The sequence below is a fragment of the Rhinatrema bivittatum genome, chromosome 4 (assembly GCF_901001135.1).
Source record: "Rhinatrema bivittatum chromosome 4, aRhiBiv1.1, whole genome shotgun sequence".
NCBI classification, from domain to species: domain Eukaryota; kingdom Metazoa; phylum Chordata; class Amphibia; order Gymnophiona; family Rhinatrematidae; genus Rhinatrema; species Rhinatrema bivittatum.
In genome coordinates this window covers 479,902,899-479,927,142 of record NC_042618.1, presented here as the reverse complement: position 1 = coordinate 479,927,142, position 24,244 = coordinate 479,902,899, and the positions used below count along the sequence as shown (strand labels likewise).

General features: G+C 44.8%; 1 protein-coding gene across 1 annotated transcript in view; it reads right to left on the bottom strand.

The window, feature by feature from the left end:
- The window catches only part of PIK3C2G (phosphatidylinositol-4-phosphate 3-kinase catalytic subunit type 2 gamma), a 183,699-nt gene that overhangs the window by 144,190 nt on the left and 15,265 nt on the right, over positions 1 to 24,244 (bottom strand). The window contains 1 exon segment of the mRNA XM_029597544.1: positions 20,341 to 21,205. The gene's annotated coding sequence lies outside the window, so the exon portion shown is untranslated.

Sequence of the window (24,244 nt, the reverse complement as noted above, 5' to 3'; positions counted from 1 at the left end):
CCCCGACTTGGCTAACTTATACATGTCAGAGTTTGAGGAAAGATGGGTATACCGCAACAACTATGAAAGCCACATTGAACTGTGGAAAAGATTCATCGATGACATCTTTGTCATATGGCATGGAGAAGAGGAGGAATTGAAACTTTTTGTACAATGGTTGAATAGTTGTAATCCACATTTACGTTTTACAAGCCAACATCATAAGAACAGTATACCGTTTTTGGACATTCAAGTCATGCTCACAGGAGATGGATTTCAATTCACTATATATCGGAAACCCACAGACAGAAATACATTGTTACATTACTCATCTTTTCATCCAAACCATCTTAGAAATAATTTACCAGTTGGGCAATTCCTCAGGTTGAGGAGACTGTGCTCCACTGTCACAGAATTCAAAATACAAGCAGTAGACATGACTAAAAGATTTTTGCAAAGAGGGTATCCAGCAGCCACAGTAAAAAAAGCGTATAAAAGGGCGAGATGGGCCAATAGAGAGCTGCTCCTCCAGCCTAAAATCCATACTGAAAGTGAGAAACTGATTTGTGTGTTACCACACACACCACAAACTTATATGTTAAAAAAAAAGCATATTAAAATACTGGCCCATTTTACAAGTTCATTCCAATCTGAAGGAAAAACCCACTTTCGCTCTCACAAAAGCACAAAATTTGAAAGATTTGATAGTACATTCTAATTTACTACCCGTACAAGTTCGAAGTCAAGATACAGCAAAAGGGCAAAAAGCATGTGGAAAATGCAGTGCATGTCAGTTCATGCATGAAGGCACGGAATTTTCCATCCCTGGCCGAAGGAAATACACCTATAAAGGCAATTACACCTGCGACTCAACAAAAGTCATTTATGCGCTTTGGTGCACCTGCCACAAGGTATACATTGGCAAGACAATGCGTAAGATTAAAAACAGACTTCAAGAACATGCCAGTCGACTTAGACATAAAATAGAAGGGGCTCCCCTAACAGACCATTGGCAACTAATGGGGCATCCACCAGAAGACTTTAAAGTGGCGGTCCTTTTTCAATTACAAGAACACCCAAGGGGAGGTGATCTCAACACAAGATTGACACAGATGGAACAGAAATACATATATACATGGGATACAGTGAACCCAAAAGGACTAAATCGGGAAATTGATTGGACAATATTCTGGTGAAGTTGAGTTATCAGCACCATGGATTATGGAGGACAACATCATCCCCTATCACAAATATCACACCGGGAGGTTCGCTAATGCCCGCAAGGAAATGACAGACAATGCCAGGATGCAAGAACGTCACCAGCCTCAGAGTAATTAAATGTGAAACAATAAAGAATTTCTGAACAGAGTCATTTAAGAATAGAGACAATGGAGTCATAGCTATATCATTGATAAGACAAGACAAGATAATGTTTCACAAAAAAATCCATAATATTTATTTGATAGATAAACGTGGAAGAAAAATTCATAAAGATATAAAAGGTGTTTGATTCATAAACAAGCGCGGCTGTCAGCCTCGCTTGAGAGACGCACCCAGTTGAATTAGACCTGCCCGCCAAACAAAAAAAGAAAAAAAAGAGTAAATTGAAAGCGATCAGCCCCGCCTGTAAAACGCCCCCGGGTGAATCAGACCCGCCCGCTAAACAGAAAAAATTGAAAGTGACTAACCCCGCCTGGAAAACGCCCCTGGTTGAATTGAAGCCGCCCACAGAGACAATCAGGTCCGCTCACGTCGGAAATTCAAGACACTATTGTGATCATCCACACCTGAGATAGCCTCGGTTTTGACAAAGAGGAGGAGGTAGGTTTCCCAGGCAGGTCTATATAAACGGTTAGAATGAAGCCGACGCCCAGATAAGCATTACGGGCGTCCCGAGTATGACAAAGGAAAGCGGCATAACAGTAAGTTTTTTGAAAAAAGCCAGGTGGGTCTTGTGATCTTAAATAAGTTATAAAGGCTTCATAAGGCTTGTGTTATCTGAGATTGACTTTTTCATATATTGAAGGTTTGCCACATGCTGTGAACCCAGTGTTGGACACAGCTTATTCTCCCACAGTCCCTGAAGCAGGCACCCCGTGCCGAAACATGGCCCGTGTCGGACGAGCAGCTCCGCGCCCATGAGACATTATAGAGGCGACGTCCCGATAAGTATGCAATAAAACATTAGTGGGGCGGAAAAGCAGCAGGGGAGAAGGGATTTTAAGAAAAACTGAAAACTACAAAAAGCAAAAGATGTTGGTAAATTAAATAAAAATTAATAAAAGAATAATAGACGGGGGTACACAAGAGGATAACCATAAATTGGTTACCCTCATAGAACTACCTCCGTACAAGATTATCACCGAGCAATTAATCCCCTATATGTTTTTGTTGGAATATTACTGGAATCAGTAGCATGGGATCTACTTAGTGTTTGGGTAATTGCCAGGTTCTTGTGGCCTGGTTTGGCCTCTGTTGGAAACAGGATGCTGGGCTTGATGGACATTTGGTCTGACCCAGCATGGCAATTTCTTATTTTCTTATCAATAAGTATGAAGAGGCCAGATATTTTTGGAGAAGAGCTTTACTAATTTTGGTGGCGGAGCGATTTAAAAAATTTGGTGGTAAGATATGGAAGGAGTCTTGGGTGTTGGATTAAATCTTGGATTTGTAAGAACTGAAGGAGAAGATCACAAGGCCTGAAATAACCTACTAGTGGAGGTGATGAAGACCAGAATTTGGATGTGCTTGGGACAGATGTAGAGGACAGTGGTGAGAAGAGGGCTGAAACTGCAACCCCTACTTGGGTTACCTAAAATGATGGAAGGGGTTGCCCTATCTGTTAAGGGTCATCCCCTCTAAATTTATTTAGTGAGTTCTTAGTTAAGTCATGGAGATGGTGAAATACAGAGACAGCCAGGGTATCAGTCAACCCCTCTCTCATCTCTGACTGAAGAGGGACGACTCCCTACCACTTCCCTCTATGAACTCTGACCCCATGCCTCCCATCAGTACTGACTAAATAAAGTGTAACAGAAACCATGTTCCAAATTCAAACTATTAACTTTATTTCTGGATGAACCAGCCAGCAACTACTGACACTGAGTGGCAGTGGGTAAAATTATCAGTGATGAATGCATCAGAATTCATGGGCATCACACAGTCAGAATCACCTTTTATTCACTAACTTAGGTTACAGGCTGGCTCTTTTCCTTTACAGGAAACCCCGGCTGGAAACAGGATGCTGGGCTTGATGGACCCTTGGTCTGACCCAGTATGGCACGTTCTTATGTTCTTTTAGACCTCCCTTACCATTACTTCAGTTCCCAACACATCTATCCCCACAGGGGATTCGTACCCTTGGTTTGTCCCCAGACAAACCCTATCAAAACTCTCATTCAAAAGGGACAGTTAATTTCCATAGCTTTCACTATGTTGCGACTGTCGCTGCCCGACGTCTCCACTACGCCCACCTTACCTCTTTGGCGACTCCCTCTTTGCCTGTTGGAAGTTTGGCTGCCACGGCGTCATCTTGCTGTTCCCCTCCAGCATCCCCGGACCGGCTAGACGCTGCACTCCGCCATGTTTCCCAGCAGCCTAAGGGCGCGCGCGCGGTGCAGCCCCGACTCAAGTACCAGCAGTGGCGCGAAACTCAGGGGCGTCCCCCTGAGATGATGTCATCCTCACCGGATATTTAAGGGCTCTGAATTCACTAACTAATCAAGTTAGCAAAGGGTTACTACAGGTTCACCTAGCTGCCTCCAGGTATCGCTGCAGATGGGATTCGCTCTCCGCATACCTTGCTACTCTGCCTCCTCGGACTTACCAGGAGTACCCGCTCCTCGGGGGCCTCGCTCTCTTCTTGTTTTTCAGGTCACAGTCTGGAACCGGTACTCGCTCCTCGAGGGCCCACGTTCCCGAACTTGCTTCTGAATACAACTTCTGCTAGGAAGTCACCGCTGCCTACAACACCAGTGAGTTACCATCCCTCTCTCAGAGCTTTCCCTGGAACCAGGTACTCGCTCCTCAAGGGCCTAACTCATTCCAACACCTGGACTACTTCTAGAGACTATTGTGTGAGTGTTACCATCAAGGTTCTGTTCCAGAACTCTGCATACCCTGCCTACTCACTATATTCAGTTTCTCTACAGCTCAGTTATCCAGGATCGTTGTTCCAGTGCCTGAGGGACTACAGCCCTGCCGGGCACTTCCAGCTCACTACTGCCACCTCTGGTGGTTCTCTAAAACAGTTTAATAAAAGATCTAGTGTGTGTCTGTCTCCTAACTGAGCCTGACCAGTGGTCCCTCTCGGGATCTTCCCCCAGAGGCGTGGTCATCTGCCACCGGCCCAAGGATCCACCCACAATTTCCACAAACTCTAACACACTACTCATGACTCCTTGATCTGCTTCTGTCTTTATGTGGCTGATTAATATTTTTAAAAAACCAAACTTTTCTCCAATAGCTAGTGTTTCATTTCTGCAGATTCTCACTCTGTCTTTTGTGCTATGGTATTATATTGTAGGTTATTATTCTCAAAATCCCTGGGTGCTTTAAAGAGAGGAGCACAGGACTCTGCCTAGCAGACATTCGGGGTGTGGAGCAAGGGATATTGAACCAAGCACATGTGGTCTTGCTGAGGGCTGCACAGCTTACCTACTTCTTGTTTTGGCTAAGTTTAACAGTCTAATTTAATATAACTTTATTCTTTATTTTTTCAATATATTTTGCTTTCTCTCTGCTGTGTATTTCCTCCCAACTTCCCCTCTTCTTCCTACCCCTACTGTGTTTCCTCTTAAATAGTTCTTCCAAGGACTTAGGATAATTGAATAATAATAGGACTGAGGTACCTATCTCTCCACTTGTTTATTAGTCACCATTAGCACAATGTCCTATACTCAGTGCAACAATTGTGGTGCTTATGTCCCAAAGCCTAACGTTTCCAGAATTAAGTATTGCCCAATTTGCCTTCAGCTGTCTGCCATGAATAAAGAGCTCATGCACCTGAAAGAGATATTGTCCAAATTTCACATAACCTCCCCTTCCATGCAACATCCAGAATATCTCTCCCAACTCTCACAGAGAATTCAGAAACCCAGGTATAAATGGTATATAGTGGGTTCTGGTAGAATAAAACCTGTGACTTTGAGACATCCAATTTACCAAACTTTGAAGCGTCTTGTGTAGCTGCTACCACTCCCACCGAGAAGTCAGACATCTAGGATTCAGAATCCCAGGAATAATTACTGTACAGTCGGGTCTGGCAGAATAAGGCTTATGATGAAGAGACCCCCACTCTCCAAACTGTGACCCTTATGTATTACATTTTCTGCATTGGAAAATGAAGAATCCCCAGCAACAGAATATGAAGTGATGTCTGAAAGGGAAGTAGTCACCCAATGCACCCAGAAACCCTTCTACAAGATCAAATGTCATAAATAAAGCTGCTTCTGCTAGAAAGTTATCAGAGGAACCAGTACCCGTTGCCCCTCATTAGTGAGCTATTCGATCGCCTTGAAGGGGCACAGATCTTCTCCAAGCTGGATCTGAGGGGTGCGTACAATTTGGTACGCATCCAACCTGATGACATATGGAAAACTGCATTTAACACAAGGGATGGTCACTACGAATACACTGTGATGCCCTTTGGGCTATGTAATGCCCCAGCCGTCTTTCAACGCCTTATGAATGAAGTCTTCCGAGATCTTCTGTACTCCTTCGTAGTCGTATACCTTGACAACATCTTGATCTTTTCTAAAGACCTGGAATCTCATAGAGATCTCGTCAGGATCATGCTGCAACATCTATGAGAGAACTACTTGTATGCCAAGCTGGAAAAATGACTGTTTGAGCGTAATTGCTTACCCTTCCTAGGGTACATCATTTCTGACCAAGGATTTTCCATAGACCCTGAGAAAGTCCAGGGGATCCACGACTAGCCACAGCCAGTAGGTCTCTGAGCCTTGCAACATTTTCTTGTTTTTACCAATCATTACTGGAGCTTCATTGCTAATTACTCCTCTCTAGTTGCCCCACTTACTGCTATGACTATGAAAGGGACCAACACCCAGGTATGGACACCCAAAGCACTTGCCGCCTTCTAGACTATCAAGGAAGCATTCTGCTCTGGTCCTTGTTTGCAGCACCCGGACCCCACACGTCCCTTCGTCGTGGAGGTCGACGCCTCAGCAGTTGGCGCAGGAGACGTCTTGAGCCAGTTTTCCCCCAAGGGCAAACTGATTCCCTGCTCTTTCTATTCACACAAGTTTTCCCCCATGGAACAGCGTTTCACCGTTGGTGACCGTGAACTCCTCGCAGTCAAGTTGGCCCTCCAAGAGTGGTGCCCCTGGTTGGAAGAGGTGCAACACAAGTTTACCATCTTCACTGACCATAAGAACCTTGAGCATCTGAAAGAGGCTCAACTCCTGAACCCTCGTCAATCCTGATGGGCACTTTTTGTCGAACGATTCAACTTCACGCTTTGTCTCCGTCCTGGCACAGAGTGGCGGTTGCTACTAGGGAAGCTTGTTGGGCAGCTGGATGTTTCATTTGGTCTTTTTCTGCCATCATTACTATGTTACTGTGATCTCCCACTTGACTTCCATCCTTCTCTGGTCCCACAGCAGGTGGGTTTCCCAGGTATTCCCCATGCCATGGAACACTTGGGGCATGCCTTATTTTTGACTCGCTCCAGACTTCCTCACTCCTGGCATCATTCCCCAAGGCGGGAAGAACAGCTTCTACTTCTCACTACTTGGTTAGCTTTTTCGGGAGGAGGAAAACCCTCTGCTCTCCATGATCTTGGAGATCATGGAGAGCAGAGGGTTTTCCTCCAAGAAAAGAGCTCCCGCAGTGTCCTGCTCCCACTGGGAGGGTCTCCGGGCACACCAGCCTGCAGACTGGCCATTCTAGACGGTAATCACAAAAGGAGAGAGTACAGATCCCCTAATCTCTACTCAATACACAAATACATAAGGAATCTCATATCAGCAATATGAAAACTTTTATATATCTTGTTAATATCAATTTACATCATTATTCAGTATCATATTTACCAATATAAATTTAGAAAATATATTAATTTAATTATACAAATGTAAACTCACAAATGTATCTATTGGTACATCATTAATACAAAGACATGTGCAACATAGCATGCTTTACTGCCCCACCATAGCACCAATTAATTAACAATCAACACCTTAAAAATATCCCATTCCAAACACACTCATTCATACCACAACCACTCCCCACCCAATAAACCTGCACACAAATTATAAGGACTATATCTTCACAAAATATTCACACTTCAGACCTCACTAATTCTATACCACCACTCCTTTATTATAAGACTGATCTGACAAAACCTCAATAATTCTTATCATATATCTTTACAGGATCACTTTCACCCCTCTACAATTTGTCAGACTAAGTTTTTGCTAAAACTTTAAGCTCTCTTCATCTAGACACGCTCCACCACATCACATCTTCATATAGGAGCACTCCACCACGTCCCAACAAGGATCCTTGTTTCGCCACAGCTTCTTCAGGGGACGATTCACTCCCAACTCAAAAGGAAGTCAGCGTGACCACCAGCCACTTGAGCACAACACAACTTTGAAAAAATGCAGCGGCGGATTTCTTACAAAGACAAAATTAAAAAGACACATTAGACATCACAGCCCACCCAACATTATCACAATGATCCTATACAATCCAAAACTCACTTCCTTTACAGATTTAACAAGAGCAGCAGCTGTTCACCATCTAAACAGTACCTCCACCTGAAATAAAAATAAAATCCTAAAATTCTTCATACAAGCCCCAATTAAGCACAATTATAACTCAATCACAAATGCTGACCTTTCACAAATTTTCAACTTACTCAACACGTTTTAACATACTAATTCCATCTTCCTTTACATAGTCCAGTTCACATGTACCTATTACAAAACAAAGTACACAACAGTAATATCTCCTTCCTAAATTTCCCAAACTACTCAAGTTAACCAAAAACATAATATCACAAACCGCTCATACCTTACGAATTATGAAATTCAATTCGGAAATACCCAGCTCTACTCCACAGTCCAACAGCACAGCTGGTTCCAACGAGTAAGCGTCTCTCAATACAGCAAATCTGAACACCAAGGCGCAGGTAACCGAATGGCATGAAACTCCGCATTATAAGCACACATTCAACAACCACACCCGAAACACCACCCATACAACGCAGCACCCAGACCAATCAAAACACACCAACCTCTACTTCCTCAACAACGTACAACGATGTGACCATTCACAAACCAACACGCAACCATACGCCCAATAAAAAACAACATGCTTTCTGAATCCACACTACGTCACTACATATCCATAGCATTATCGCCACCCAATAATCTCACTCATCACCTAACAGACAACACCACCAAAACCACACCACACAAGACCGACTATAAATCCACAATACAGCGCTCAAAATCAACAAACCAACCAACATACAATCAATTCACTCATAACCCAAAATAACCACACCCACAAACCCACCACTGAACACTGAAAGCCAACATTAGCCCATACAGAATTCAATCATACATTTAGAACTACACATGCTCCTCAAATATCCACATACCCAAACTACATACTCACAAAGCATACTCATAAGACATACTCACAAAATATAATTATAATACTCATTCCCAACATATGCACTATTTATAAAATGCTTCCCAATCAACCCCCATATTCAAGCCATACGGTTTAACCGATCGACACCAAAATATAAATTTCTGTTCAAGCTTCCATAGGATGCTGGTCACATCTCCTTGAATATTGGACCTTACTTGGGTAATGACAAAAAATTGAAGTTGATCAACCCCATGCTTCATTTGGTTCCAATGTGCCACCAATGGGGCCCCTCCTTTTTAATCCTCAGATTACTCTTGTGCTCAATGATACGAGATCTGATTTGTGGCATTTTGTGTCCTTGCTAATTACTGTATATTGGCTAATTTTGTATAGCTGACAATATTCAGCGATGCTGAATATCCCAACAAAGTTAGCTGGATAAGTTTATCTAGCCGGCCAGCATCTGTACATGGACCTCTATAGGTTCATCTACCTAAAGTGGTCTAGAACCAATGTTGGAAACACCGGGATTTGAAACAGGGGAAGAAAAGAAAGGAGAAGGCCATGAGGAGCTGCCAGTCTCCGGCATAGGAAAGGACTAAAGCACAGCTACACAAGACAGGGTTGGATGAAAGAAAGATGAAGCACCAGTAGATGAGGCCAGGCGTCACCCAGCAGCAGCCTGACATGGTTTCTAGCTCTCTCTGACTCTTTGCTGCTGGGCTCTCTTCGTACCTTTGGTTCCTGACTCCTTACTGCTGGACTCTCTGCCTTGCTTCCAGATTGGATTGGATGACCGGTCTTTCTCTGCTGACATTTATTCCATTACGTGCTAGATACATAAGAACATGCCATACTGGGTCAGACCAAGGGTCCTTCAAGCCCAGCATCCTGTTTCCAACAGTGGCAATCCAGGCCATAAGAACCTGGCAAGTACCCAAAAACTAAGTCTATTCCATATTACCATTGCTAGTAATAGCAGTGGCTATTTTATAAGTCAACTTAATTAATAGCAGGTAATGGACTTCTCCTCCAAGGACTTATCCAATCCTTTTTTAAGCACAGTTATACTAACTGCACTAACCACATCCTTTGGCAACAAATTCCAGAGTTTAATTGTGCATTGAGTAAAAAAGAACTTTCTCTGATTAGTTTTAAATGTGCCCCATGCTAACTTCATGGATTGCCCCCTAGTCTTTCTATTATCCGAAAGAGTAAATAATCTATTCACATCTACCTGTTCTAGACCTCTCATTATTTATTTATTTATTTATTTATTTATTTATTTATTTATTTATTTATTTTTAATTTTTATATACCGAAGTTCTTGTAGGGACTACAAATCACTCCGGTTTACATAAAAACAATGAACTGCCCAACAGAGAACCGTCCTCTATCATATCCCCCCTCAGCCGTCTCTTCTCCAAGCTGAAAAGTCCTAACCTCTTTAGTCTTTCCTCATAGGGGAGCTGTTCCATTCCCCTTATCATTTTGGTCGCCCTTCTCTGTACTTCTCCATCACAATTATATCTTTTTTGAGATGCGGCAACCAGAATTGTACACAGTATTCAAGTTGCGGTCTCACCATGGAGCGATACAGAGGCATTTTGACATTTTCCGTTTTATTCACCATTCCCTTTCTAATAATTCCTAACATTCTGTTTGCTTTTTAGACTGCCGCAGCACACTGAACCGACGATTTCAATGTGTTATCCACTATGATGCCTAGATCTCTTTCTTGGGTTGTAGCACCTAATATGGAACCTAACATTGTGTAACTATAGCATGGGTTATTTTTCCCTATATGCATCACCTTGCACTTATCCACATTAAATTTCATCTGCCATTTTGATGCCCAATTTTCCAATCTCCCAAGGTCTTCCTGCAATTTATCACAATCTGCTTGTGATTTAACTACTCTGAACAATTTTGTATCATCTGCAAATTTGATTATCTCACTCGTCGTATTTATTTCCAGATCATTTATAAATATATTGAAAAGTAAGGGTCCCAATACAGATCCCTGAGGCACTCCACTGCCCACTCCCTTCCACTGAGAAAATTGTCCATTTAATCCTACTCTGTTTCCTGTCTTTTAGACAGTTTGCAATCCACAAAAGGACATCGCCACCTATCCCATGACTTTTTACTTTTCCTAGAAGCCTCTCATGAGGAACAGTTCAATCTTCCTTGTTATTTGTAACTGCTTTTCTCTGCACTTTAGCTACAGGTTGAAGTTATTATACACCCCTGTTCAACTGTAAACCAGCATGATGTGATTGTATCATGAATGCCGGTATATAAAAAACCTAAATAAATAAATAAATAAAATAAATAAACTTTGTCAAACGCCTTCTGAAAATCCAAGTATACTACATCTACCGGTTCACCTTTATCCACATGTTTATTAACTCCCTTCAAAAAAGTGAAGCAGATTTGTGAGGCAAGACTTGCCCTGGGTAAAGCCATGCTAACTTTGTTCCATTAAACCATGTCTTTCTATATGTTCTGTGATTTTGTTGTTTAGAACACTTTCCACTATTTTTCCTGGCACTGAAGTTAGGCTAACCGGTCTGTAGTTTCCCGGATCGCCCCGGAGCCCTTTTTAAATATTGGGGTTATATTAGCTATCCTCCAGTCTTCAGGTACAATGGATGATTTTAATGATAGGTTACAAATTTTTACTAATAGGTCTGAAATTTCATTTTTTAGTTCCTTCAGAACTCTGGGGTGTATACCATCTGGTCTAGGTGATTTACTACTCTTCAGTTTGTCAATCAGGTCTACCACATCTTCTAGGTTCACCGTGATTTGATTCAGTCCATCTGAATCATTACCCATGAAAACCTTCTCCAGTACGGGTACCTCCCCAACATCCTCTTCAGTAAACACCGAAGCAAAGAAATCATTTAATCTTTCCATGATGGCCTTATCTTCTCTAAATGCCCCTTTAACCCCTCGATCATCTAAGGGTCCAACTAACTCCCTCACAGGCTTTCTGCTTTGAATATATTTTTTAAAGTTTTTACTGTGAGATTTTGCCTCTACGGCCAACTTCTTTTCAAATTCTCTCTTAGCTTGTCTTATCAATGTCTTACATGTAACTTGCCAATGTTTATGCATTATCCCATTTTCTTCTGTTGGATCCTTCTTCCAATTTTTAAATGAAGATCTTTTGGCTAAAATAGCTTCTTTCACCTCCCCTTTTAACCATGCCGGTAATCGTTTTGCCTTCTTTCCACCTTTCTTAATGTGTGGAATACATCTGGACTGTGCTTCTAGAATGTTTTTTTTTTTAACAATGACCACGCCTCTTGCACACTTTTTACTTTTGTAGCTGCTCCTTTCAGTTTTTTTCTAACAATTTTTCTCATTTTATCAAAGTTTCCCTTTTGAAAGTTTAGCACTAGAGCCGTGGATTTGCATACTGTTCCTCTTCCAGTCATTAATTCAAATTTGATCGTATTATGATCACTATTGCCAAGCGGCCTCACCACCATTACCTCTCTCACCAAGTCCTGTGCTCCACTGAGAATTAGATCTAAAATTGCTCCCTCTCTCATTGGTTCCTGAGCCAATTGCTCCATAAAGCTATCATTTATTCCATCCAGGAACGTTATCTCTCTAGCGTGTCCCGATGATACATTTACCCAGTCAATATAGGAGTAATTGAAGCCTCCCATTATTACCGCACTACCAATTTGGTTAGCTTCTCTAATTTCTCTTAGCATTTCACTGTCCGTCTCACCATCTTGACCAGGTGGATGGTAGTATACTCCTATCACTATACTCTTCTCCGACACACAAGGGATTTCTACGCATAAAGATTTAATTTTGCATTTAGTCTCATGCAGGATGTTTATCCTGTTGGACTCTATGCCATCCCAGACATAAAGTGCCACACCGCCTTCCGGGTGCTCCTCTCTGTCATTGCGATATAATTTGTACCCCGGTATAGCACTGTCCCATTGGTTATCCTCCTTCCACCATGTCTCTGAGATGCCAATTAAGTCTATGTCATCATTTACTGCTATACATTCTAATTCTCCCATCTTACTTCTTAGACTTCTGGCATTAGCATACAAACATTTCAAAGTTTGTTTTTTGTTTGTATTTTCATTCTGCTTTAAAATTGATAGGGGTAAGTTAGAATTGTTTTAGCTCAGGTGAGGTTTTAGTTACAGGTACTTAGACTACTTTTCTTATTATTGGAACCTCACTGTCGGGATGCCCTAATTCTAATGCATCATTGGTATCCTTTGAAGATGCCTCTCTCCGAACCATGCGCTGCTGAGCGACTGTCGGCTTTCCCCTTTGTTCTAGTTTAAAAGCTGCTCTCTCTCCTTTTTAAAGGTTAGCGCCAGCAGTCTGGTTCCACCCTGGTTAAGGTGGAGCCCATCCCTTCGGAAGAGACTCCCCCTTCCCCAAAAGGTTCCCCAGTTCCTAACAAAACTGAATCCTTCTTCCCTGCACCATCGTCTCATCCACGCATTGAGACTCCGGAGCTCTGCCTGCCTCTGGTGACCTGCGTGTGGAACAGGGAGCATTTCAGAGAATGCCACCCTGGAGGTTCTGGATTTAAGCTTTCTACCTAAGAGCCTAAATATGGCTTCCAGAACCTCCCTCCCACATTTTCCTATGTCGTTGGTGCCCACATGTACCATGACAGCCGGCTCTTCCCCAACACTGTCTAAAATCCTATCTAGGTGACGCATGAGGTCTGCCACCTTCGCACCAGGTAGGCAAGTTACCAGGTGATCCTCACGCCCACCAGCCACCCAGCTATCTACATTCCTAATAATCGAATCACCAACTATGACGGCCGACCTAACCCTTCCCTCCTGGGCAGTAGGCCTTGGGGAGATATCCTTGGTGCGAAAGGACAATGCATCAGCTAGAGAGCAGGTCCTTGCTACAGGATCCTTTCCTGCTGCACCCGGTTGATGCCCTCCAATCACAATTTCATTCTTTATCCACAAAGGAGCAGTTCTGACTCTTCAAAATATCAGATTACCTTTTTTTAAGCTTGATGTGCATCAGAGAGAACAGATGGTAGAACCAGCAGCATATAATGTACATCTTTACGAGCTCTTCTCTTTGATTCTTTGGTGCTATCCAGATGGACTGTCTCTTTTGCATACTAATGTCTTTTATTTTCTCTGTTTTGGGGAATTTATTGTGGCCATGCTCCTGGATTTTAGAAATGTCTTTGCTGGAGTCCACGCCGCCATTTGTGCTGTTTTCATATTAAGCAAATGTTAGTGCGGGGCCTACCTGGGGCTCTGAGGAGATCAGGTGGAGTGGATGAAGTAAAAGCCCTTCCTAAATGTTAAGGGAGCGATTTTGTATCCCCCGTGGAGCGGCAATCTTGATCTCTTCTAGCTGGCTGGATTACCCCCGTGGAGCTGGATGGGGTGCTCTCATGCTTTATCAGAGAATATGCATTCCTTTAAGCCCTTGGTGAAATAGTTGTGTCACCCCTTATGTGTTTTGTACAATTCCTCTAGAGTCCGTAATTTGGTTTTCTCTAACAGTCTGCAGCAGGAAGATGAAGAATTACTACCTTGCTGAGTGATTTGTCAGCTACCTAGAGAAACTCTGCTTCCTCCCCTGGCCTTTCCAGCCTGACCCTAGGAAGAGAATGCGGCACAGCCCCGTGGATGTCTCTCGCCACCTAGGGAACCGCTTTTATTGGGAGAACTGTGAATAAGACTATGCTACCTGTGAAATGGGCAGAGTTCAGGAATGTCGCCCCATGGCTATACTGTACTATCCTAGTCAGAAACCTTTCCGAGCAGAACTGCATATATTCTGGTGCTAGCACCTCAGGTGAGAAGTTGCAAATTTCATTCACTGTGAATTGCACTCTCTCACTATTTTTGTTCCTGTGATGAACAGACCTTTTTGGTGAAGAGATGTTTCTACCAGAAAGATAAGGGACTAACAGGGGCCTGTTAGGTAAATCCCTGAGTCTGAGCCAATTCCCAGAGAGGCCGAGTCAGCCCTACGTTCCCTGACCAGTGCTACACTACACCATCTGCTTGACCAAGGCTATCGGAGCCCGCCGCCCCACCGAGGGGTCCACCTGCTATTCCTGCGGTGGGAATCACTGAATGTCCTGAGCCACTCCTGTCCTGGGACTGCCCAGAATCTGAGGCACTAAAATACCGGACATCAGTTAATGACAGCCTGTCCCATCTGCCTAGTGCTGTGCAGGTATCCCCCAATCCATTCCTGCATGCACAATGCACAGATTCATTACTGTGCTCTCCCTCCAGGCATCCTCCACCCTGTCCAGGAAAACACATTTTCTCTGAGTCTATTCCCTCAGAACTGGATCTCGCAACCCCGGGTTTTACAATTTCCTTTCCACTGAAGCAGGTTTGCTTAGCGTGCATTATGAATACAGTTCAGGAATTTAAATGTCTCTGTCCCTCTCCTCCAGGGTATCTATTTACTTACTTATTTAGACATTTTATATATTGTTGTTCCATGTAAAGATCACAACGGTTTATAATAATGACATTCATAGGTATAAATCAGCAAACAAAGGCGGATTACATAGTAAGTATTCATAACCAGGCATTAACATCTATTAAATGAATTGTTCAAATATATATTGCTGCGATCATTAGACCCGCCCCACCATGACATCACTAACATCGGACAGTTAAGACAGCCTCAACACCAGGCGTCACGCTCCAAAGGGGCGCAACAAAGGGGCTCTCCACTTTGTGCACCCCTTCGTGCAAACCTTTGTGTATATGTAAAAATTTATATTTATGTTTCCTTTGTTAACTAAGCTGTTTCATTGTATTCGACTAAGGAATTTTTTCCTGCTTTTTCTGTTTCACTGTAAACCGGCATGATTTGCATTTAATGCAAGAATGTCAGTATATAAAAGTTAAAAATAAATAAATAAATAAAGATTAATTAAAGATTAAGGACATAAGACGTGAAGTAGAAAATAAGTTCAAATAAGACATTTCATATATTACTCTGTCTTTTGTATTGAGATTCTTACAATCTCTGCATTCTGATGTCTTATGTTAGGCTGTATGCACTTTTAAATCGCCATGTGTTTAGCTCACATTTAAATCTCTCTCTATCTGGTATCATGCGTAGCATTTCAGGTAAGGAGCTGCGCTCTGGAAGGTGCACGATGTCTTACAGGCGTCAGGTGTGTGCTCCCTTTGGGATGCTGCTGCTCTCTGCGCTGTGTGTGTGTGTGTGCTTGTGGTGTCACACCTATCCTCCCGCTGTTACTAGTGTGCACGATCTCTTACAGGTGTCAGGTGTGTGCTCCCTTTGGGATGCTGCTGCTCTCTGCGCTGTGTGTGTGTGTGCTTGTAGTGTCACACCTATCCTCCCGCTGTTACTGGTGTGCACGATCTCTTACAGGCGTCGGGTGTGTGCTCCCTTTGGGATGCTGCTGCTCTCTGCGCTGTGTGTGTGTGTGTGCTTGTAGTGTCACACCTATCCTCCCGCTGTTACTGGTGTGCACGATCTCTTACAGGCATCGGGTGTGTGCTCCCTTTGGGATGCTGCTGCTCTCTGCGTTATGTGTGTGTGTGTGTGTGCTTGTAGTGTCACACCTATCCTCCCGCTGTTACTAGTGTGCACGATGTCTTACAGGTGTCAGGTGTGTGCTCCCTTTGGGATCCTGTTCCTCTCTGCGCTGTATGTGTGTGTGTGTGTGCTTGTAGTGTCACACCTATCCTCCCGCTGTTACTGGTGTGCACGATCTCTTACAGGCGTCGGGTGTGTGCTCCCTTTGGGATGCTGCTGCTCTCTGCGCTGTGTGTGTGTGTGTGTGTGCTTGTAGTGTCACACCTATCCTCCCGCTGTTACTGGTGTGCATGATCTCTTACAGGCGTCGGGTGCGTGCTCCCTTTGGGATGCTGCTGCTCTCTGCGCTGTGTGTGTGTGTGTGTGTGCTTGTAGTGTCACACCTATCCTCCCTCTGTTACTAGTGTGCACGATCTCTTACAGGTGTCAGGTGTGTGCTCCCTTTGGGATGCTGCTGCTCTATGCGCTGTGTGTGTGTGCTTGTAGTGTCACACCTATCCTCCCGCTGTTACTGGTGTGCACGATCTCTTACAGGCGTCGGGTGTGTGCTCCCTTTGGGATGCTGCTGCTCTCTGCGCTGTGTGTGTGTGTGTGTGTGTGTGCTTGTAGTGTCACACCTATCCTCCCGCTGTTACTAGTGTGCACGATCTCTTACAGGCGTCAGGTGTGTGCTCCCTTTGGGATGCTGCTGCTCTCTGCGCTATGTGTGTGTGTGCTTGTAGTGTCACACCTATCCTCCCGCTGTTACTGGTGTGCACGATCTCTTACAGGCGTCGGGTGTGTGCTCCCTTTGGGATGCTGCTGCTCTCTGCGCTGTGTGTGTGTGTGTGTGTGTGTGTGTGCTTGTAGTGTCACACCTATCCTCCCTCTGTTACTAGTGTGCACGATGTCTTACAGGCATCAGGTATGTGCTCCCTTTGGGATCCTGTTCCTCTCTGCGCTGTATGTGTGTGTGTGTGTGCTTGTAGTGTCACACCTATCCTCCCGCTGTTACTGGTGTGCACGATCTCTTACAGGCGTCGGGTGTGTGCTCCCTTTGGGATGCTGCTGCTCTCTGCGCTGTGTGTGTGTGTGTGTGTGTGTGCTTGTAGTGTCACACCTATCCTCCCGCTGTTACTGGTGTGCACGATCTCTTACAGGCGTCGGGTGTGTGCTCCCTTTGGGATGCTGCTGCTCTCTGCGCTGTGTGTGTGTGTGTGTGTGTGCTTGTAGTGTCACACCTATCCTCCCTCTGTTACTAGTGTGCACGATCTCTTACAGGCGTCGGGTGTGTGCTCCCTTTGGGATGCTGCTGCTCTCTGCGCTGTGTGTGTGTGTGTGTGTGTGCTTGTAGTGTCACACCTATCCTCCCGCTGTTACTGGTGTGCACGATCTCTTACAGGCGTCGGGTGTGTGCTCCCTTTGGGATGCTGCTGCTCTCTGCGCTGTGTGTGTGTGTGTGTGTGTGCTTGTAGTGTCACACCTATCCTCCCGCTGTTACTAGTGTGCACGATCTCTTACAGGCGTCAGGTGTGTGCTCCCTTTGGGATGCTGCTGCTCTCTGCGCTATGTGTGTGTGTGCTTGTAGTGTCACACCTATCCTCCCTCTGTTACTAGTGTGCACGATCTCTTACAGGCGTCAGGTGTGTGCTCCCTTTGGGATGCTGCTGCTCTCTGCGCTATGTGTGTGTGTGCTTGTAGTGTCACACCTATCCTCCTGCTGTTACTAGTGTGCACGATCTCTTACAGGCGTCAGGTGTGTGCTCCCTTTGGGATGCTGCTGCTCTCTGCGCTGTGTGTGTGTGTGTGTGTGTGCTTGTAGTGTCACACCTATCCTCCCGCTGTTACTAGTGTGCACGATCTCTTACAGGCGTCAGGTGTCTGCTCCCTTTGGGATGCTGCTGCTCTCTGCGCTGTGTGTGTGTGTGCTTGTAGTGTCACACCTATTCTCCCGCTGTTACTAGTGTGCACGATCTCTTACAGGCGTCAGGTATGTGCTCCCTTTGGGATGCTGCTGCTCTCTGCGCTGTGTGTGTGTGTGTGTGCTTGTGGTGTTACACCTATTCTCCCGCTGTTACTAGTGTGCACGATGTGTTACAGGCGTCAGGTGTGTGCTCCCTTTGGGATGCTGCTGCTCTCTGCGCTGTGTGTGTGTGTGTGCTTGTAGTGTCACACCTATCCTCCCGCTGTTACTAGTGTGCATGATGTGTTACAGGCGTCAGGTGTGTGCTCCCTTTGGGATCCTGTTGCTCTCTACGCTATGTGTGTGTGTGTGCTTGTAGTGTCACACCTATCCTCCCGCTGTTACTAGTGTGCACGATCTCTTACAGGCGTCAGGTGTGTGCTCCCTTTGGGATGCTGCTGCTCTCTGCACTGTGTGTGTGTGTGTGTGTGCGTGCGCTTGTAGTGTCACACCTATCCTCCCGCTGTTACTAGTGTGCACGATCTCTTACAGGCGTCAGGTATGTGCTCCCTTTGGGCTGCTGCTGCTCTCTGCGCTGTGTGTGTGCTTGTAGTGTCACACCTATCCTCCCGCTGTTACTAGTGTGCACGATATGTTACAGGCGTCAGGTGTGTGCTCCTTTTGGGATGCTGCTGCTCTCTGCGCTGTGTGTGTGTGTGTGTGTGCTTGTAGTGTCACACCTATCCTCCCGCTGTTACTAGTGTGCACGATCTGTTACAGGTGTCAGGTGTGTGCTCCCTTTGGGATGCTGCTGCTCACTGCGCTGTGTGTGTGTGCTTGTAGTGTCACACCTATCTTCCCGCTGTTACTAGTGTGCACGATGTGTTACAGGCGTCAGGTGTGTGCTCCCTTTGGGATGCTGCTGCTCTCTGCGCTGTGTGTGTGTGTGTGTGTGTGCTTGTAGTGTCACACCTATCCTCCCGCTGTTACTAGTGTGAATGATTTAGATTCGAGACTGTACAGGCAGCCAGCGGAGCGAGGGTGCAATGTGATCGCATTTCCTGCATCCTAACAGGAGCATTTTTGCAATGCTTGTAAGAGGCATGCGGGAAGACGTATTGAGGTCCTCTAGTCTCATCTCCTATGTCTTTTCATGCAGACCCCACACCATTTTGGTTGCCTTTCCCCGACTATCTCTAGCCTTTCTGAAGTGAGGCCTAGGTTTGTTTGTTTTTAATATTCTGCGCTTTGCCACTTCAGAGTGGATTACACTCAGATACTGTGGGTTCTTATATTTAACTGCTGAGTGGCAGAAAAATTTCAAAGATGGAGGGGGGGGGGATCTGTCTGTCTAGCTCCGTGGTCAGGCGGCTGGATCCCTTCTGAAATTTCGGACTGAGAAAGCAGGAGGGTAGGCTATCTAAAAAGGCCGTGTTAGGCAAATATGCGGATTAGACGCCAAAGTAGTCCAAATTTGAGCGTTTATTAGAATGGAGACAAATATATATTTTTTTGCCCGACTGTTTGCGTGCGAGTTTTCTCTTTCAAGCCAGTGGCCCTTTAAGGCGATGGCGGTGCAGTGAGGTTGGGGCTGCCGCCATGTTTAAAGGCCCACCCGCACTGCTGTTTTGTCCTGCGGTGTTTGGCTGCAAGACAAAAGAATGTGCCAGACAGCCAAGATGCTTTTTTGGGAGAGGGGCCCCACTATTTTGACAACATCCCCCCCTCGCAATTACGGGACCCCTCTCGCGAAAAAACATTGTGTCCTAGGGGGGTCCAGGGGTGCAAGCACCTGAGGCAGTGGAGGGGGAAGGGACTTGCTGGAGGTCCCAGGGATGTGGCCCCTGGCTTCCTGGTTCTCAGCGCTGCGATCACCACTAGGGCCACTCCTCCTTGCTGTTTCTGTGGGGGAATTCACATTGAAAATTGGTGTTAACTTGTGTGCAGATTTTCTGGCCCAACGCTGTCAGCAAAGAGGGCAATCTGCATCCCTCGAAATCTCTGGGATTTCCCCTGAAGGCTGCTGGGTCTCTCCCCTTCAGGAGGCGAGCAGGGAACAGAGCAGGGATGTGCGCTTGGAGCGGGCACTACCGGCAGCAGTGGGGGAGAAACGGGAGGGCAGCCGAGGGCAGAGGATATTTAATTTTACCCTTGATCTAAGCGGTTTACCTAGGAAATACCCACAGGAGTAGAACACAAGTCAGGGAGGGTGAGAGAGTGAGGGAGAGAAAGTGTGGAAGAGGGAAAGCATTCACTCCTGCCAGCAATCCTTAGCTACCTACCTTGCCGCTTGCAGAAGCGCTTGGCCAGGATGGTCCAATGGTTAATCTTCTAAGAGGGACGTTTATTGAATTTCCATGGTCAGATAAATTCCCCTTTGCTCTCCGTCCTGCCGAGTCTTAGTGCCATCGGGGTTATACAGGCGTTCAGCAGCCTCGAATCCTATCTCAAAATTCCGATCCTTATTTTCTTCTCTATTTCCCCAGTTTCCACTTACAGTGTTCGTAAATGGGGTTGGATAACTGCACCTCCTGTTACCATTACCAGCACTGATGTGCGTCGCTCCAGTGTTCGTTAAACAGGGATATAGTCTGCTGTCATTGCTGCCGTCTGGTACTACAAATGGCACAAAACCAATCGAAGGCCTCTCGGTATTTTGCTGCCAGGAATATGGAGGTCCCTGCAAGTCTAGTTGCAGACCATAAGATGTCTGAGGTTGCCTTGGGACATCTGGATGCTCTTTCAGATCCCAATTAAACATGTGTAGCTCATGATATGAGTGTTCCTCGGGTTGATAAGGACATGACAGGCTGTAAAAAGGGACCCACATATCCTCTGTCAGCTGATCAAAACCCAAGGGAACATGGCCAGAAGATGTGAAATTGCTGGAGTAAACCACATTTTCCCCAGTCGATCCCAAATGTACTTCATCTACAGAAAAAGGGGTTTGCCAAAGCAGCCCGGAAGGATTGGAAGGCACTGAGTAAACCGAGTTTTCTCCAGGATGTCTTGCGTCATCGTCTGGCAGAGGAATGTTCCAGAAGGAAGCCATGACTCGTTAATCATACATTTCTTATCAATGCTCTGAGGAATCTTCAATGTTCTTTATTGATGGTCATCAACACTGACACTTGAGGTGCATTTTCACTAAAATAAAAAATAAATTAAACAATTAAAAGTAGGAAAGTTACAATCTGTAACTAAATATTGGAACAACAGTGTTAAGAGTGTGCTGCTTCAGGGACAAAATGCTGCAAAAGTCTGACCATAAAAGCAAATATGAATCTTGCATTCAGGGAAACCCAAGAAGAAAGAAATATAGATAATGAAAGCCGAGAGGAACTTAAGGCTCTTCTGGGCAGCCCCCGTTCATTTCCTGGTGCAGGGCCAGAGACCCCAGCTCATCTCTGGCTTTCTCTCACTTTTTGTTTATCCCGGGCTTTCTTGAATTCTGTTGCTGGTTTTGCCTCTACCAACTCTCCCAGAAGATTGTCCCCTGCATTCCCCATCCCTCCCTGGAAGAAACATTTTCTGATCTTATTCTTGGGCTTGATGAGTCCTGGGTGTGGACGAGTTAGGAGATCTCGAATGCTCATCTTCCCAAGATGGCGGTTAGAAATGAGGAGAATGAAAAAAAACAAGTTACTTGATCCAAGTTTATCCTCCTGTTCAATGTAATTGCACTCTGTCTTGCCTGTTTAATGTTATAATGTAAACCGAATTGATATGTAACTTTGCTACATGAATTTCGGTATATAAAAATGTTAAATAAATAAATAAGTGTCCTGGATGAGGGGCTGGCAGCTGGGATGTATCCTTAGCAGTGTGGACAGGAAGAACTGGACCGATCTGCTGTCATTTGCTGCATTTTCAGAGCAGATATCCAGCGGACATCAGGAGTTAACAGAATAAAATGAACTGGATAAGAATTCCCCCCAACCCCTAAAAAAGGCTAAATTTGTGCAAGCTGTAGAAATTTACCCAGTCAGAAAGGAAGCAGGGCTCTGGGGGTGAGGGGTTTTTTTGTTTAGCCGATCAGCGTGGATTTTTAGCACTAACTGGCTAAATCTGACTGCACAGCTGCGGGTACAGAAATGGTGCTCTACGTCCAGTCGGGCAAACTCTGTGGCTGAAAATGCAGATAGACACCTGGGTCTGATTACCTTACCGGCTGATCCATCCCTATGTTGCAGATCCGCACACCTCTAGCATTTTATGTTGCACTTTTCTGCTCTTCGCTAGATTACTACAATTAATAACGTGTTTCACTCGTTTCCTTTGTACGCTGCATTCTGCACAAGGCTTTATGTGGCCCACAAAAAACATACAGGGCCATTCATCAAATTGCTTTATGGCGTTAACGCCCGCGATAACGCCATAACACATGCAATACTTATCGCAACGTGTGGCACGAATGCAAATTTTTCAAATCTATTCAAAGAGGTGGGATTGGGGACCATCAATGAAAATGAGGGCCATTATCGCACCGGGTGATAGCGTGACGTATGCTTTTAATGCCAGAAATAACTACACCTTTCTTCCTGCGTAAAGCTGCATGATAGGCCCGAAACTGACAAAATGCAATTCATGATAAATATTGTAAATTCCATTTTGGGGGGAGAGAGAGAGCGCGTGTCTGGGTTGGCACACATAGTGGTCAACTGCTATAGGAGGGCCAGCTAGTAACTCGAGGTGAGGTTTTGTGGTGGTCTAGGGTTTGGGGGTCAGTTTTACATGCAGAGTGAGACGTACGAACAGCACAGTACACCTTGGTGAAGATTTGATGTGATTTAGAGTGAGAAAAGTCACACAAAGATGAGATTTCTACAATGTTCTCTTGCCCTGTCTTGAGGGACTCTCTACCAGGGTACCATCAAGCTAGGGCGAGAGAACACTGAAGTAATCTCTGTGAAAATTGACTCTGTACAATACACAAAATATATCAATATTCTGAGAACCTGCAGAAGAGAGCTCAGCAAAAGAAAGCTTGCATGAATGGGTAGGTTTTTCACAGCATCTTAAACATTTTAATGTACAATGTAAGCTGGAGTTCCTGCAGCAAAGAGTTCCCAAATACTGGGGCAGCAACTGAGAACGATCTTTCATGAATTTCTGCTAAATGTGCCTGAAGCACAGAGGGGACGTCTGACAATCCCCGTTGTGTTGAACGAAGTACTCTTCTGGGATTGTAGACATGAAGCATGGCGTTTGCCCATGCAAAAGAGTTCAACGACAGTCGTTTATGTGCTAGGAAGGCAATCTTGTACTTAATCTGCCGATTGACTGGTAACCAGTGAAGGTTGAATAACACAAAATAACTTGTGAGTTATCCGTCTAAATGGTTTTAATATGGACCTCTATAATGTTTGCTAAGGCAGTAAATTCAAAATGACCCCTAGATTCATCAAAATGCAATAATTTTTGCACGGATAACACCCATGATAAGGAAAAGGAGTGTTGGATGTGAGAGTGAGAGAGAGAGAGAGAGAGAGAAAGAAAGAGAGAACGAGAAAGAAAGAGAGACTGACTCTTTATAAGGCTTTCATATTAGTCAACTATTTATATCACTATAGGAGGGAGTAACTCGAGGTGAGGTTTTGATGATGGTCTAGGGTTTTGGGGCCAGTTTTACATGCAGAGTTAGGTGTACGAACAGCACAGTAGACCTCAGTGAAGATGTGACGTGATTTGGAGTGAGGAAAGTCAGACTAAGATGAAATTACTTCAGTGCTCTCTCGCTCTAGCTTAATAGTACCCTGGTAGAGAGTCCATCAAGCTAGAGCGAGAGAAAAGTGTAGAAATCTCATCTTTGTGTGACTTTCTTTACTCCAAATCAGGTCAAATCTTCACCAAGGTCTACTGTGCTGTTCGTACATCTCACTCTGCATGTAAAACTGTCTCCAGAACCCTAGACCATCTCCAAAACCTCACCTCGAGTTACTAGCTGGCTCTCCTATAGCAGTTTAAATAGTTGACTACTATGTGCACCACCCTAAAGGCTCTCTCTACTCCACTCCACTCCACTCTCCCTCTCTCTCTGCCCAAAAATGTCAGGCATATCTCATAACTTAACATTAGGAGAAAAATGTAGTTATTTCTGGCATGAAAAGCATGTGTTACACTATCACACAATGCAATAATGCCCCTCCTTTTTATTAATTCCACCCCTCTGAATAAATTTATCAA